Below are 12,523 nucleotides of genomic sequence, written 5' to 3' on the forward strand. Positions count from 1 at the left end.
TATCCTAAAAACTACTGGAGTTACAGTTCTGGGACCTGTTTTATACTATTTTCCAGCATAAATTACATAAGAAACCGCTAACTTTACTCCCTATTTTTGGTCCCAAAAATTACAGTAGGGCTTCTTTTTATTAGAAGAGCTGAAATCCGGCCGATTTCTTTCGCTAGCCGTAACTCTAAAACAAAGCGTTTCCAAACCTATGTTTATATGAATATTTTTCATTATTTTCACCAGTAGAACATGTCCTGAAAGTTTCTCCGTGGGATATTCTGTATATATTTTTTGAATATCAACATTCCGAAGCTATATATATTTTTTAAGTGTTATTCAGCTCCCGGTACGAACTCGAGAAACCCGGGCATCTAGGCTCGAAGCCCATTTCCCGCAGCATTGAACTAGCGATACGGCACCTCATCCATCATACGCCACTGTAATTCACTGGTCATGCTACAACAGAACTTAGCCTTTCTCTCATGTATAATTTTAATATATTTAAAAATATCTGACTAAGTTTGCGTCTTAAAATGTTGTAATTTTGAATAATAACAATTTTGATTTTAGGGGTTTGTCAGTGGTGGCTGGTAGTTAAAATTAATGGGGGGTGCTGCTCCAGAAAATTTTTTTCTGGTCTTTTCAAGGCCATGGTTAAAGTTTTCTGTAAAATAAAAGAACAATGTGCTTAAAAACCGTATTCGGTTTAACCGAATAAATAATAAAATGTCAGTACAGATAATATTTTTTAGTATTATTAGATAATAACTTAATAAAATGTCCGCTTAAAACACCACTGTCCAGTGATGCTTAATTTAAATTTCTGTGTACACAGAAACAAATACATAATTAGTTTTTACTAATTACCTTCTCTTTTCCCCTTCCAGAGTGTTTTTGGACAGATTTGGCAATGAAAGAGCCCTTGCTTTCCGCCATCTTCTGATCACTACTGAAAAAACAACTAAACCACTTTCATATTCCTTCCACCCACTAAACTAGAAAAGGGAACGGAAAAAGAATACTCCATACACATGCGGAGTAAAAAACTATCTTCCACCAGCACGCCAGGGTCGGCACTGCGGAAGCGACAGTGCTCTCTCTCCCTCGCAGTTTCGCGTGCAGTTTCCTATGTGCACATGCGCACAACAGCCAAACACCACGCCGCTGGATCTGTGAAGCGCACAGTTTCATACAAAGATTTTTTTATCTTTTTCATAGACTGGGGAATGGCCTACTGACATTAAGCTTAAGGATTATATATTGTACAAGTATAAAGAAAAAAGGACTCATTATATTAAATTTTACCGATAATATCAATTAGAAATAGGGAGTGGTGCAGTTTCAAATTGCCTATACGCGAGCCGCCAGTGGGCTTTCTTACTCTGTGGGATAAATTTAGAAAAGTTACTTTACAAAGTGATCCCTAACAAAAAAAAAAATTAATTGAGAATTGCTTAAAAATATAGATAAAATAAATTATAACTTTCGTGAAAATAACGAAAAAAAATTGCTATATGAGTGAACAATTTCAATAATAAAATAAAAATGATTTTAATTAGTAATAAAATAAGATCGCACTTGATTATTGTTATTATTAATAGTCGTTAAAAACCCCACTTCGGCAAGATCTAACGCGTCTAATTGCAGAAGTACGTAAAATGAATATATTGTTTACAATTGATGACAATTAATATTTCTATTATTTTTTATTTCCTTCTTGAATATCAAAAATTCCGCCGATGTTTAATAATGAAGTTTATTTTTGCAATATAAATAAAGATACCATCTTATTAAGAAATTAAATAGCATTACGCGCGAGATAAAGTAATGTTTTGTCCTGCGCGAAAGCAAAGCTATAGAATGAGGCAACGTAACTGTTTTGTGTATGTGTGTGTGTGTTATGTATGTATGTGTGCGCGCGCGCGCGTATGCATAACATGATGCGTGCGTAAGAGAATATAAACATTACGAGAAACAAGATACCCCCACTCCGATGTAGTCTGTAACATCATCCCTGGTAACATTGCACTGGTTGGTTAATTGGTGGGGGAAAATGTAATACTGTTTGTTTATCGCGCCACAAGCGGATACTAGTTCAGTTTGTGATTTCGTGTAGGTTAGTTTAAGTTATCGGTTAGTAGTTAATACGCGTTGTTTATTTAACAATTGGAAATGTATTGAATTATTAATTTTACTCTGTTATGTAAGTAATCAACTATTATTTATACAAAATAATGGTTTTATTTCTGTAATATATTATTAATTTTCGTTTCGCCTGAAAATTTATAAAATGTTTAACCAGTGTGTTTATAGGTGTATTGCCCCTTATTTTTTACTTTTTGCACCTTCATATTTTTTATATTGTTTAATGTAAATATTTTTCTAAATCAGTAGCTGACGAGTTGGTGTAGTGGTTAGTATACTAACCTTTTTAGATCAACTGGTCTCGAGTTCAACTTTAGCATAGATCTGGAGTCTTTTCACTGAATCTTTCATCTTCTCTATTCTTATTACATGCGTTAGCATATTTCTCTGTTGTTATTATACTTGTTAAATAATTAGTTTAAAATAGGCCTTTTAGTGCTGAGAAAACTTTCGCCCATCTTTTATACTTAATTTAAAATTACGTTTACTTTTTCTTTTTCCTGTTTAGCCTCCGGTAACTACCGTTTAGATAATGCTTCAGAGGATGAATGAGGATGATATGTATGAGTGTAAATGAAGTGTAGTCTTGTACATTCTCAGTTCGACCAATCCTGAGATGTGTGGTTAATTGAAACCCAACCACCAAAGAACACCGGTATCCACGATCTAGCATTCAAATCCATGTAAAAATAACTGGCTTTACTAGGACTTGAACGCTGGAACTCTCGGCTTCCAAACCAGCTGATTTGGGAAGACGCGTTCACCACTAGACAAATCCGGTGGGTTAAAATTACGTTTACTAACTAGTTGTTGGTTAACGCAGGTATTTAGTATAGGTACATTCAGTTTTTGTATTGAGGTATTTATATATATATATATATATATATATTTTTTTTTTTCTACATTTTATTTACTTTTTTATTATAGCCGTATCACGAATGTTTTATCGTTACATTCGTAAAATTAAAAAAAAAAGATAGATATTGTAAAATCATGTTTAATGAATACGTGATAACTCTCTTTTTTAAATGATGTCATTTGACTAATTTGAGGCTATCAGCAATTCCTTTCTGTTCTGTGCTAATATCTTTTAACAGGTTGACTGCCATGAGACATCCAGCCAGTTTATCCATTATTGCTATTAAACATCATTTGTTGTCTCAGTTTCGCAATCCAATACTGTTAGACATCAAATGATGTCTCGGTTTAATGTCACACTTAAGATGCAATATTATTGGATATTATTAATTTTGTTTTGTGTTAAATTACGTATTATTTTAAAGACAAAATTCTGTATATTTCTATATTGTATGTAGCACAGAAGTTTTTCTTTAAATTTGAAATTAAGGAATGTTTTTTGAAAACTCGCCACTTAAAAGCAAAATAAACAAAATTGAAAAGTGTTGTAATAAAATGTGAATTAATTTTAGTTGTTTTCTGGCAAAGTTTGGTTAGATTTTAATCAAGTACTCTTAAAAATATTAAATTCAAATTTTACTTTAAAATCTCAATTCAAAATATAATTCAGTTAAGTGTGATTTTATACCGAAGAGAGTGACTTTTAGTAATTTATGTTAAAAAAAAGTATCGCAATTAACAAAAATAGTATTCAAACATTTCTGGAGTTGTAGAATTAAAAATGTATATAATCGGTTGTTAGAAAGTAAAAAATATTATAATTCAGTTAAAATATGTTAAACATTCTGAGACATCAATTGGTATCTCGTTATCCACGGTTGGTATGAGACACAAATCGATGTCTCAACTTTATTTTTGAATATTTCATAAGTAAAGTTGCAATGTGAAATTGTTTTCAAAAATTAGTAATAGGGCAACAAAAACTTTATTGAAACTGAAAAAAAAAATATGGCAGCAGTGGTATATATTTTTAGCAAAATAAGTATAGCAATCTTGGAAATGTTGCATTTTTCGGTGTAGCAGTCAACTTGTTAAACTTTAACGAATTTATATCATTATACATGATCAGTTGTTGTACTTCCTTCTATTGATTTAATTTTTATCATTAATTATTAAATTACTATGACCCACCACCAATCAAAAGTTCGGATTTTTATTAACATTTTTTCAAAACATTTTTTCTCTTCCATTAGCCTTAATTTTAAAATTTGTCAATCGTCGTTAACATATTTCAAAAGTTCAAGGCTTTTCCTATCCTCCATGTTTCATTATCTATCCAAAATATGTTATAAATAGGAAAATATCCATTTCTGTTGGACATATTTATATTTTAAATTATTAATATGGAGTTTAATTAATAAGTTTAATTTAATTAATTAATTAATAAGCAGTTATTTTGTTGTAATTGTGTATTTTGTGATGCTCTTCTGATTTTATCACAAAATAAATTTAATCGTAAATTCCCTTTAATCAACTAAGCAAATTAAAGTTGGCCCACTCGTTATTCGTGATAGAGCAGTTTCGATTTTTTTTTTTTTAGAGCCTTGGCTAACAGCACTCTAATCTTTTCTAAATTCTTTTTTTGTTTTTGTTTTTCTTGGGAACGATTTTTCTTCTTTTCATCACTGGCATATTCATAATTTTAAATAAAAATTAAATTAAGATAAATTAAAATTTAAAAAAAATAATTAAATACCACATTGAAACGCAAAAATTAATTTTGTTTTCAGATTTTTTTTCTTTACATTTGAGTACATTTTGTCTGAAGTTAATTTTCTTTGGGGGCCCTGGATAGTATTCGAGCGTCTAATTTTTAATTTAAAGACATCTAACTTTACATACTTTTTATTTTTATCGTCCATAAAGACAGTACTTTGCGATGTCATCGAAGATTGTGTCAAAGGGGTCATAAAGGCATCAATACATAAACTCGGATAACAAATAACTTTAGATGAAAATTACCGCGGTGCGTTTTGTCAGTTCCGTTCCTTTTTTTCTGTATAGCCTCTGGGAATCACCGTCAGGTATTATTTCAGAGGATGAATGAGGATGATTTGTATGAGTGTAAGTGTAGTGTAGTTTGTACAGTTTCAGGTCGACCATTTCTGAGATGTGGTTAATTGAAACCCAACCACCAAAGAATACCGGTATCCACGATCTAGTATTCGAATCCGTATAAACTACCTTTACTAGGATTTGAACGTTGTAACTCTCGACTTAAGAAATCAGCTGATTTGCGAACACGCGTTCACCATAAGACCAACCCGGTGGGTTCAATCCCGTTCCTAGGAGGGGTCAAGTACTCCCGGTCGCTGCTTCAGGGGTGACGCCTCTTCTTGAAGTGTCAAAACCGATAGGTATCCACAAGTTTTGAAATTAAAAAACAAAACTCTACCTACTGCATATAGACAAAAAAATATTTTTGTTTTCCATTTTAAATGTGAATATGTAAATATTTTAATAAAATTTTCTTTCAATGGTTAGTGCTCAAAACAGATAAATCATACAATATTTATATTCACCGTTAACTATATAATTACAATTATAACTTTCTTACTTACAGTTTATCTTTAATTATATTCCCTTTAGCACATAAATTTCAATATTTACACTTGGTAAATTTGTCAGCTGAGGGGGGTCACCTCAGTTGTCTTTGACCCAGGCGCCTCAACTCCTAGGGATGGACCTGCGTTTTGCTATGCTATTTTAAAGATCTATCATAAGTTTTCATGAACGAAATTATAAATTATGTTTTCCTTTATATATTCGAAAATGCTTGTCTCCAAATCCTTAATTTCATCTGGACACCGTACAGTCAGCGTATAATGTTCATTCTTTAGACAGTTTACGATTTTCATCCTTAAAATTTCAAACGATCGGTCGGGAACTTAACCAATTTTTCGAACACATTGTTGCTAGCATATACGACCACAGTGAGTTTTGCGTCTCATCGATTTCCACAGCCAAATTTTTTCATTCCGTTTAGTCGCATCTTCAACACGATCGATGCAATTTTCCTGCGTAAAACAAAGTGCGGGGCACTTTGCTTTTTGCGCCGCAACCGACGTAACTTTTAATTTGTAATATGTTTTGTATTCTTCTTATATAATATTATTATATTATAGGTTATATAATATTATAATAATTGTAATCTGTTTTTGAAGTTGTGACTGTTATAAACGTTATTTGAAGTAGTGGTCGGAGAAAGAGGTTAAATGGAACTCCGTTTCATTTTTTTTTAAGTAAAATTTTTGATTTATTTTTTTCAATTGTACTCTAAACATAAAAATAATTTTTAAAAGTAAAAATTTCATTTAATCAAGGGGGTCAGCTGAAACCCAGGTTTTTTACTGAAAGTTTTGACCTTTTTCCTAGGTTGTACTCTACATTGTATTTTTAATATTTAAAAATCCTATGGCAAATTTGAAATAAAAATATGTCAAGGTCAAAGCCGGAAAGTTACTCAAACCTGTGTCGGCTTGTTTTCACCTTCTCATTAACCGAGAGAAAATAAAAAAATTTTTTTTAATGGACGGATACTTTCTTTCATTAAAAATAAATTAATCTCGTAATTTCTATTTCTGATATATTCACGGTTAATTTATATTTACAGCGTAATTCCGTAGCGTTTTTGCCGTGTGATATTGTTTGCACATTATGTCTGCATCATTATACTAATGGAAATAGGTAATTTTTTTCTACATTCATAGTCTTTTGTACACGGAGATTGTTACTTCCTAATTTCTGAAATTTGACAATAAGTTAAGATATATCTCATTATAATATAAGGTTGTTGGTTTTTAGGTTAATTATACGTAAATCTTTATTATCGAGAATTTTAACTTTAAAACTTTTGGCCTATTATGGATTAATAAAAAAAAAGGGCACGATCATTACTTGATACATTTTCATGATTTTTTCAAAAACGGTTGATATAATATGAAATTTTAATTTATATTTTCTTTTCTTTCCGACTACTACGGATCACGTTTGCATAGTTTTGACTTCTTTTTCCTTTCCCAAAAGGTTTTCATTCCTTTGCCCTGTTGTCGCCTTTCTTCCGTCCATCTATTCAGGTTTATACCCTTCTTTTTCTCTGGAAAACGTAAGATTCTCGAATCGCTTTTCTTAATTAATATCTGTCTTCAGATCCTTAGAAATGTTTAATGTTTTTAGATCTGTTTCTATTTTTTTAAACCGGTTAGTATTTGTGGCTCTGTATATCTAGAAATTAAATATTTGTTTTGTCAATATTTGGTCGTTCATTCTGCATAAATGTCCAAAAAACTGTAATTTTCTTTTCCGGATTAAGTCCCCTGTTTTTCTGTTTGTAAATGTTTTTTTCACTTTACAATTTGTAAATTTTATCTTCATATTTTGTTCCGTAAATCTTTCTTAAAATTCTTTTTTCTACTTTTGCTATTTCTTGTTCTGAAAAAAAAAAACGGCCCCATGCAGTGCTTCTGGTAGGATTACACTTTTATAGTGCCTCAATTTGGAGTAATGTGACAGGGAATTTTTATTGCAAATGTTCTTCATGAGATGATAGGTTCCATTTTTCGTACTCTATTCTTCATCCCATTTTTGTTTTCAATTATATTTGTTTTAATTTATTTTTCCCTATAGTTTAAAGCGCTAATATTCATTCATTTTTATAATTTATTATACTGTACTATAAAATATAATTTGTTACATATTGTCTTACCTGCGGTAATGAAGATGTAAAATTATATAATTAAAATTTAATTAAAGTTAAAAACAAGATATAATATTAAAAATGAAAAAAACACGACTGCTAAAAAAAACATTGGTCTTTAATACAGGATAATTATTTGTTATAGAATAATTAAAGAGCGTGCGGGTGACAATTTCGTATATAGTATAAAGTTTTTCTTCAAATTTATTTAAACATATGTATATATATATATATATAGTATAGTATAGGTATATATGTACATTTATATATATGTACCTATGACATTCCCGGTAACGTAAGAATTCCAACTCGGGGTCACACATCTAAATCGGTTCTGCTGTTCAGCTGCTACGGTGGAACAAACATACATACATCATCCTAAATACATTGCACTCTTTTGGGCAGTCGTGTAATAAGTTATTAGAGTATAAACCAGAGTGAGTATGTTTTAAATGTAAATTAAAAATATTTTAAAACTTTACAAAGGCCTAAATTGTACTAAAAACAGTTTTTTATTTTTTACAAACTCATAAGATTTTTTTTTATTAAGTTTGCTATTAATAAAAGTTGTTTTTCATAGACTTTATTAAATTAATTTTCTCATAATAAAATTTTCTACGCATTTTGATAATAAAAGTTACGCATTTATTAGTCATAACAAAGTGATTGAACATGAAAAAATGTTTTTCTTCACCGAATTTTTTTTTATTACGTTGGATATAATGAAAATTACAGGAAGTAATTATGGGACCTGTTTTATTCGATTTATATCAATTTTATCCCTTATATTCTGAAATTTCACCGGAGAACTAAAATCCGCGCGAAATTTTTCGCTAACCGTAACTCGATAACAAAGCGTTTTCCGCATATGTTTGTATGAATCGTTTTCCTAATTTCAAGCTCTAGAATCAGTTCCCAGATTATATAAAATACAACACCTTTGCTGTTCACAAATAAAACTACCCTAACAATTTATGAATGAAATTTAGTACGTTATCTCTTTCACTTATATTCTAACAGTTAACTCACGGAACCATTTTTTGTTTTCGTGTACTGTCCACACTGGAATTACTTGCGACGTCGAACTTAAATTCTCTAGAAATTCGCTCCTTTACTGACCTCGCAGAATAATCTCGCTTCATACTCGGATAATAACTCCTCTATCATAGCACTTGCAGACTCGCATCTCGCAGATTCTCACCTCGCAGACTGACATCATAACGTCTCGCTAAACTGATTTCAACTGATCTTCCCCGGAGTATATTTATACTCCTATCCTCTTTATCTGCCGGACCGGACCCAACTGGAAGGGTGAGAATGATCGACCGCCCTCTCATTTTCTCATGAAATTCTTACCCTGGTCCGGTAACTGTTCTCAGGGAACGACATCTGTTTAGGTGTGTCAGTGGACAGTATTACAAAGGTCGATTGTTAAACGGACCTGTACCTTTACTAAAAGGGTTTCTAGCCCCTTTTTGGATTCCTCCCATTATTACATTTCTTGCTACTTTCTTCTTAATTGGTAGCAATCCGTTACTCAGGTCCGTTATACCGGTCTTGTTACAATACATATATATATATACACATACACACACATACATACATACATGTTTAAATAGCCTTTGGTACTCTCGGTAACGTAAGGATTTCAACGCGGGGTCATACATCTAAATCGGTTCAGCCGTTGAGCTGCTACGGTGGAATAAACATACGTGCATAACCCTAAATACATTACACTCCTTTTTGGGCAGTCTTGTTATTAAGTTAAGTTTAAATCGGACATAGGAAGAGAATTTTGATTAGCTATTTATGCGAATTCTTATGGCAAAAAAAATGAAAACGGATGATCGAGATACGTTTCAAGCAATTCTGAAAGATAAGATACTGTTTTTTTTTGGCGTATGAAATAAATATTTCATATGTAGTATTTAAAAAATTTATATTTCAAATAATAATTTTCATTAATTTGTATTTAATCATTTCAGTTTGCAAATTTTTTTTAATATTTGGAAAAAAACTTTTTGAACATTCTTTTGCACATTTATTTATAGCACTTGTATTTATTAATCCTTTAAAATTTAAAGTTAACCAAAAAATTGTTTAAATATTTTCCCCGAAATGCTACTGCAATTTTCAGTTAAGACATACAAACAAAATAAAGCGAGGGGGAGATGCTAACGGAGGAGAACTAAAACATCGTAGCTTTAATTCTGTGGTACAGTTCATTTAAAAAAATTCATAACTATGATAATGGATTTTCCCGACATTTGTGTAAATGTTAACAATTATCCCTTCCCTCACTGATAAAGTTTGAAAGTCTTACGACTTTCAAGGCATAGTGATTTTTTAATTTTATTTAAATTTTATATTCAACCTGAACTATGTAGTATTCCTGTGAGTAGTAAAGAGCTAATTTACTATCTGATAAGAAACCGTAAGTAAAAAAAGAAAAAAACATATTATGGCGGAAATCTTTCCAAATTTTATTTGCTTCGTTATTTATCTTCCTGATATCTTTTATCAAAATTCATCGCATTGTGTAAATAAAAATAAAAACTTCCTGGTAATGAAAGAAGGAATTGACATATAAAATTGTATGGTAAATTTGTATTATTATATGGTAAAGTTTTGCGTTATTGTTTTTTTTAACTAATGTAATAAATCTCGAAAATCTCTTTTGTCAGAATGGGGCGACCTAGTAAAGATATTGCAGATGTTAAGATTGCATAATCTTTTCCGAACACCGGGGTGATTCAAGAAGGACTTCAGATATTTAAAAACATATAAAAATTTATTGAGATAACTTAAAATTCAATTGAGGTTTCATTTTACAGAAAAGCACATCAAGTTTGTCACCCAACAATCAATTTGGTTCGATATGGCTTCCATTTGTAATGGGACGTACATCCCGCTTGAAATCGATTTTATTCCAGACTATAGGCAGCAAGTCGCGGGCGTTACCTCTGCGGCTGCGGCGTTAATTCGAAGTCTTAGCTTAGCAAGACCAGCAGGCAAAGGTAGTACTTAAACCCGGTCTTTAATGAAACCCCACAAGAAAAAATCTGCCGGGTAAAATCTGGTGAGCGAGGGGGCCATGCAAGTGGACCTTCACGACCTATCCACCGACCTGGGAACCGAGTATCAAGAAAATCTCTGACTTCTAGACGGTAGTGAGATGGTGCCACGTCTTACTGTTAGTAATGGCGTCCCGCTTGGTTATCATCGTCTGACTGAAGAATTAGAAAATTTTGAAGCATGTCCAGATGAACGATACCATTTTCGGATGCCCCCTTGAAGAAGAAATCTTTCTCGACGAAGGTTTGGTGGCAAGAGTTAATTGTACGCCTACTAGAAGGCTCCCAACCGTATTTTCGTACCGTACGAAAATTACGTTGAACTGCAGTTGCTGACTGCAAATCGTGAAACCAAAACACCCAGCGAACACGTTGTGCACGAGTAAATTTATCAATTTTTAACAACACTGGTGACAGCGCTGGTAGCGGAATTCGGTATTAATGAAGTATGCGAGTCAAAATTTGATGTGTTTTTCTATGAAATGAGACCTCAAACGAATCTTTAAGTTATGTAAATAAATTCTTAAATGCTTATTTAAGTCCTGTTTGAATCACCCGGTATCTGTTTACCCGATCATTATTAAGGAAACGTCCCAGTGAAATCGTCTTATAATCAGTCTGTTCCGTCTAAAAGAGGTAAACAGAACATTTTTTTCACGTCTGCATATGCCATATATAACAGTATATATGACATGACATGATATTTGGGTAATCAAAGTAGCAATAAGATAACTTTTTAGTTTGTTCCCTGGTAATCTTGCGTGCTCATCTGTTCTGAGTTTTAGTAAGTTTCAATTTTATTTGTTTAGTTGAAACTATTAAAAATGAAGAGGATACCATAAATTTTTCTCATGTGCGTGCGTAGTATTTTACATGACCCGAGGAAGTGTAGTCGTGGCCATGAAACTGTTTTCAGTTGTACGGTCGAGAGAGCTCTGTTATTCTAAACGTTAATGTTAAGAGTTCAGTTTCGTCAAGATACGCATTTGACGGGCTTTAAGCTGCCTTTCCGGAAAATTTTAGTTTTTATCAATTTCGATCTAAGAAACTAACAACGATACAGTTTTGTGAGCAGTAGTTGGAAATCAACCGTAATATCACGGTTGATGGTTTAAAATCCGTAAACTGTTACTCATTTGGTTTCTTATTCGGTTTACTTATTTGGTTACTCAATAGGTCTAACGACCTATTGAGTAACCAAATAAAAATAGTTGGTCCCGGAAAAACTGTGGAACTTGACGAAAGCCCATTTTTGCAGTGTAAGAACGACACCGACTGTGTATTATCGCAACAGTGAGTGTAAAGAGAGAGTGCAACGTAACAACGCAAAGTGTGGTACGCACTGATCCATGATTGACTGTTATTTGTTCGTGTTTAGAGTCGACGGCACGAAGGAGAGGACTGGTTTAAAAAACTTTTGGCAGCTATTGTTTCCTACCCTTAGTAACGGTAAAATATTTACCTTTACAATTAATTACTTATAGGTTAATTAACGTACTTGTAGACGGTTAACGGAATATAGATTTCATTTGAGTAAATTGTTTTATCTGTAATGTCTGCAAATCGTAATTAGACAGAACTGTTATACTACAATAATTATGTATCTTATTACCGCTGTTTGCCAAAATTAACTTACCCTTTTTTTTCATTCCCCTTTCTATTCCTTAATTTTCTCTACGGGTAAAGCACTAAAAAAGTT

At 32.0% G+C, this 12,523-nt stretch overlaps 1 protein-coding gene across 4 annotated transcripts in view; it reads left to right on the plus strand.

Annotated features, from left to right (window-relative positions):
• Positions 1-2,089: 2,089 nt before the first annotated feature.
• LOC142324032 (uncharacterized) overlaps positions 2,090-12,523 on the plus strand; it is a 171,057-nt gene continuing 160,623 nt past the window's right edge. For all 4 annotated transcript variants that reach the window (XM_075364603.1, XM_075364605.1, XM_075364604.1 and 1 more), the window contains exon 1: positions 2,090-2,194. The gene's annotated coding sequence lies outside the window, so the exon portion shown is untranslated. The remainder of the gene's footprint in view (positions 2,195-12,523) is intronic.

The sequence above is a fragment of the Lycorma delicatula genome, chromosome 4 (assembly GCF_047948215.1).
Source record: "Lycorma delicatula isolate Av1 chromosome 4, ASM4794821v1, whole genome shotgun sequence".
NCBI lineage: Eukaryota > Metazoa > Arthropoda > Insecta > Hemiptera > Fulgoridae > Lycorma > Lycorma delicatula.